This window comes from Arachis ipaensis, chromosome B07, assembly GCF_000816755.2.
Source record: "Arachis ipaensis cultivar K30076 chromosome B07, Araip1.1, whole genome shotgun sequence".
NCBI classification, from domain to species: domain Eukaryota; kingdom Viridiplantae; phylum Streptophyta; class Magnoliopsida; order Fabales; family Fabaceae; genus Arachis; species Arachis ipaensis.
In genome coordinates this window covers 20,388,126-20,394,447 of record NC_029791.2, presented here as the reverse complement: position 1 = coordinate 20,394,447, position 6,322 = coordinate 20,388,126, and positions in this window count along the sequence as shown.

The following is a 6,322-nucleotide window of genomic DNA, read 5'->3' as shown; positions in this document are numbered from 1 at the left end:
AATGTTGGAGTTTTATGTTATCTTCATTGTTGTCAGTGTGTTTAATTTTGAATTGTGTAATGCATGTACTTAAGAACGCCTTGGAATGGATAGTGGGAGCGAAGGGAACTCGGAGTTTTCGAATCAATGGACTGATGGATGGAGTAGTGACTCCGACGAGGAAGAGGTATCGAAGGGGTTAGAGTCACCATCACGAGTGAGCAAGGAGAGCGAGCCGATAGAGATAGTTGATGTATCTGGTTTAGGGGATAAGGTTGGCACAATGCCTTCATCGGAGTCACCAGGTGCTTCAGGCGATCAAATAAGTGATGATTTGGAAACTTCCATGCTTTCAAACGTGGATGCATTGGCTGATGCCAAATTTCATGGGGTTGAAGAGGCTTATGCAAGATATGTGGAGTGATGAGATGATATTTTATACGCTTTTTGGCATCATTTTCATATAGTTTTTAGCATATTTTGTTTAATTTTTATTAAGTTTTCATAGGTTTACTCACGGAAGAGCTTTTCTGGAGCTACAGAAGTCCAAATGGAGCATTCTCAATGGATATGGAAAGCTGACTTCTAGAGCTTTCCAGAAATCTATAATAATCCATATTTTGCTTCAGATTAGAAGGCCCAAAACTAGCGTCCAACGCCAGCCTCCTGCCCCATTCCAGGTGTCCAGCGCCCAAAGAAAGAGACTAGCGTCCAAACGCCCAAAGAGGACCCCCTAGCTAGCGTTCAATGCCGTAGAGGCCTCCTAGCACATGGATCTCATCAAAGCTCAGTCCAAACACTCACCAAATGGGCCCCAAAAGTGGAGTTTAGCACTAAAAGACTGTTTTACCTTTTCTTATGTAATCCTTAGTCATTAGCTTAGTATTTAAAGAACTTTTACACCTTTCATAAAGGGAGGAGGCCATATTTTCATTCATCATTGTATTTTCTATCAGTATGAGTTTCTAAATCTCCTAGGTTAAGGGGAGGAGCCCTGCTGAGTTTTATAGATTAATAAAAGTATTACTGTTTCTCTTCAATCCGTGTTTGATTTAATCCTAAGATATATTTTCGTTCTTCAACTTGATTAATGAGATTACCCGTGACAATCATCTTCGTTCTTTATACTAAGACCGCGTGCCTGACAACCACCCGTGTTCTTCTTGGGTTCGTGTGAATACTTAAGTGGAAAGCATTGAACCACCAGCTTGATTATACATCTCATAGATGGCTAATCCACGACTTCGTTGGGGACTTCTCGAGACACCAGTTCAGCCGAGGTATGGGGAGATTGGGGTCTTTGTGGTAGAGGCTAGAACCAAGGCGCAACATCCTCTAAATGAACTGCAGGAGCTTCACCCTCAATCAGAATGGATCCGCACTAACCGTGGGATTCAGATCTGGAGGAGTATTGGCGGTTGCTCAAACCAGCGTCAGTCACATACAGCCTGCCATAGAAAAAATCATTCACAATTGAAGAAGACAGTAATACCAGAGTTAATCTAGAAGGATAAAGCATCTCCAAACCTTAACCAATTTCTTATCACTAGTTACATTCGAATTCACAAAGTATTTTTATACCCTTTTCTTTATTCCTTTTATGCAATCAAACGATCAAATCAATTCTTCTATCCGCCTGACTAAGATCTGCAAGATAACCATAGCTTGCTTCAAACCACAATCCTCGTGGGATCGACCCTGACTCGCTCATGTATTACTTAGACGATCCAGTGCACTTGCTGATTCAGTTGTAGTAAGTGTGGGGATTTGTGCACCAGTTTGTTAGCAGCACAACGTCTTGCCACGTTGAGTACGCTGCTGTAAAGATAGTGCAACTGTTAAAAGAGGTTAAAGCAGAAGTTTTGAACGGGGTCAAAAGTTCAACTTTCGAGCATGCTGCTGCAAATGGTTGCGATATTTTGGATCCGAAGATTATCAAGTCAAAAGGTGCACCGCGGTCAAGCGGCAACGGCAAAATGGGGAGTACTTGTGAAAAATTGTATAGAAATTCAAAATATAATAAATGATTCACTATCCAAAAATACATCGATTTGTTGATGGAACTATAGAAATTTTTTATTTTTAATAATTTCAGTAACATATTTTTTGTTGTTGTTAGAGGCCTCACTTACTTCTATCCTGACGAGTGAGGGAGGCTAGATTCGGCAATAAGGTGCCTCTCAGGGATTTCGTATTCGACAACTCCCTGATCACGGCATTCATGGAGCGATGACGTTCGGAGACCCATACATTTCATCTGCCGTGGGTGAGGCCATTATCACCCTGTAGGACGTGGCGTACCACCTTGGACATTTTTGCCTATTTTTTGGAAGAAAAATAGAGGAGAAGAAGATATGAAATGTATGTGGAGAATCCCAATGGTTGCATATCCTTTTAAAGCAATTAGAAATTTGTCTTAATGTATCTTGTTTAAACAGTAAACACTTTAATTAAACATATATCTCGTTTACAGTGTAAACGAGACATTGTAAACGAGATACACATGTGTCACGTACACTACTTTTATCTCATTTACCGTGTAAATGAGATACGTGCAAGCTTATATCGTAAAAATTTTTATAATTATTTATTTCAATAAGTAAAATATTTATTTAATTATTTAAATAAAAAATCCCATAAATCATCAAATTTTGGAAGCTTCAAAATTAGGTAGTAAAATGTGAAGTCTCAAAAGATAATAATGTTGATACATTCGTTTGATTTCAAAAATCAATATGATACCAACAAATGAAATTGTCCCAGATAAAATTTAACAAAGACAAATCTCCGTAAATATTACTATCGATTTAAAATTGATCTACTTTAAAGACAAATACTATTTTTTTACCATATTTTTCAACTCGACAGTCTTTAAAGACAAATACTATTTTTTCTACGGTATTTCTCAACTCGGTGGGTCGAGGACTAATCTATAAGTCCATTTAATGGTCTGCCACTAGCCGATAGATTACTACAAAAAAAATTTGAATCCTAATACTTATTTAAGCAGATGAGTGAGATAATTAGTCAACTAAATACTAATTATTTTTAATGTTTTTAGCATTGAAAACTGTTAAACTTTGGTTTTAATTGTAGCTTTATAAAATATTTATAGTGATAATTACTAAATATTTTTATGAATCATTTCGTGCAGTGTACGAGAACATACATTAGTTAATTTTAAATAACAAGTATGAAAGTTAATATTATTATTTCTGTAACAAACTTAACAACTAATCAAATATAAAAGTATACACATTAAACTTTTTTAAGTTTCAGATAATGAATACTAAAATTATTTGTTAGTAAAAAAATAAACTCTTTTACAAAAAAATAATAACTAAAAGGCTCATTATTTATTTTCTTTTATCTACAAAGAATATATATTATTTTTTATTATGTGATGGATTTATATCTTAATTATTTATCTCTCTAATATTTTTTAGGGCAAAAAATATAATTAAACTAGCTCAAGAAAAAAATTACGTAAATTCCCCAAAATTAAAAATTTTATGTGCATTTTCCATCGATTTATTAGGCTTTCATGCAAATCGGATTGAACTGATTTGATTTATGCATGTTGTCCATAATAGTAAATCGAATGAGTGTTATTAGATTTATGCATGGTCTAGAGCAGCTAGTAATTCGAATGAGATTACTTCAAATTATTGGGTTTGATCGTCCATAGTTAATTGATATAGTGAACTATTTTTATGTAAACATACTTCAAGGTAAATCGACCCATCCTTATTCGATTTACACACAAATTTCTATATATAAAATTTAAATTCACTTTATTCGAATTATATTGCACTAAATAATTTTTTTCAAAAATTTTAAAATAATTTATTATAATATTACTAGTTATGTGTTAAAAAAAATTGGAATACGTTTTTTTAAGCTATTATTTTAAGAATTATATCATATTTCTTTACAAAGAATTAACTTTAGAATATCAATTAACACAATAATGTGTATAGTTATACAATATATATACAAAATTACCTATTAATATTCAATAAACGACATTATTGAATATTAGCAGATAAGATATAGTAAATATGAATATTGTGGTGATAATTAGTATTAAATTTCTAATAAAAAAATCAAAATATTAGTAGTAAAATTCATATTGACCATTAATATTATCAACCATTAATATTATTACTACACTAGAGTACATAAGAGTATACAAGAATATACAAGAGTACACAAGAATAAGTGGTATTTTTTTTGGAAAATAGTATATTTTTTTAATTTATAATTAAAAAATCTTTGTTAAATATGACTTATTCCTGTGTACCTATGTATTTCTGGAGATAATGATAATGGTGGTCATTGGTGCTGGTGATATTGAAGAAGTCATGTTTGTTGTCTGTGTACTTTTTGTGTATTTCTATATATGTTGGAGACGATGATAATGGTTTAGAAATTGAAATTTTCAAAAATTTAGATGAAATTCGTGGGTCTGGCGCACTCTATAAATTATAGAGTTCATCGGGGTTAGACGAACTCACTCTAAATCTTATATTAGTGTTTTGTCGATTTTTAGCAAATCGATGGTGGTTCGATTCTAATAGTCTTGAAGCGAAACCTACTCTATAAATATTTGTCCACGGATGTTACCCATAACTTCCTCACTCAAAAAAAGCCTTCGACTTCTTTACTTAATGTAACCGCTCGATTCTCGATTCGAACAACTATTCGATTCTTCATTGGAGTGCTTATTCGATTTAACAAAGTGTCTAAATCAAGTCTATGTCAAATAACTTTCAATTAATTCCTGCACATACGTCTTTTCGTCCTCTGCTTCTCTCTTAATCCTTCATCAGCGTTTCAAAAATAATTATTTCGACTAACAATTAAATTAATTTAAAAAAAATAGTAATTATTTAATATTTATCTTTATCTAATTACATATAAAATCCATACACCTTGAGAATTTTTCTAAAAATATAATTATAAATGTATCCTGCAAGTGAACTTTTGAAACTTATAGCAGTCACCCACCTAATAGAATTATTAATGATTATTATTAGTCAAAATAATTTCAATAATATTACCAGTTGTTCTTTTAAGTTTTAACACAAATCAGTCAAAATTTGATCACTCTTTATCGTTATATTCTTGACCACCAAAAAATTCTCCCAGTAAAATATGATCGACGAGCCTTGATGGCTTCTATATCAACTGCTGCCAGCTATTATTATATGACTTTTCATGATTTGAAACATTAAAAAAATGTTTCTGTCCATTTTATTTTTTTTATTACATACCAATCATTTATTCCAATGACCTTATCTTATAGGATTTTTTTTATTTATTTAATAAACACGATTATTTATTTAATAAAACTACCATGATCGGTTATATACCTAAGACTTAAATTTAAAAAAAATATATATTTTATTAAACAAGCTAGCCACAAATTAAATAACGAAGTTTGCTCATTCAATTTGTAAATCATTACAAATATTAAAATATATTGAGTGCTGAATAGTATCGTTATTATAGAATCGTTAAAACCACCTATAAATAACACTAAAAGTATATTAAACACCAAAGCATATATTCCCATAAACTCCAGCCTCAAAATTTTGATTAAAGCTCCATCATCTTTAGTTTGTATATATTTTTTATAAAGTTCAAATATTTATTATTATGCTTATTACCTTTTTCCTTTTATATAATTGCAGTTATGTAGTTTGCTCTGGCAAAGTGGCAAGTGTCAACTTTATGAATTGTCAACTTCGCTATTTAATTTAGGCTCACTCGATCTGCATGAAATATAACTTTAATGTCATCATCAAATTAAATTAAATTTCCATTAGATGAGGGCATAATAAATAATCTTATTAGGTCTAGAGATTCGATTTTGTGTCACCTATTTTTCATTAATCAATGCATGTCCATATATACATGCAACGAATCACAATATAATGCAAGCTTTTTATGCCACTTTTCAATTAATTAATAATTTGTATGTGATAAAATAAATACTAAGATGTAAGCAAAAGAGAAGTGGCATTTCTCCTTTAATTTTGTAACAAAAAAATAATAATAAAATAAGGAGCATGGTTCCGTTGCTATTTTGTCGTCAAATTAACATGCGCTATGTTCTTTAATTAATCCCAACAGCAACAGGCGTCTCTCTGTCTATTGTGATTAGGAGTGCATATGACCTGACTCAATTCGAAAATTTGACTTAGATATGAATATTTGAAGGATCAATTTAGTGTGATTTTATTAAATTTAAAATTGGGTAAAAATTTTAAAAATAGATTAAATCATTATTTAAGATCGAGACCAGGTCAAGACGAACCTAACTTTATCCGGTCTTATG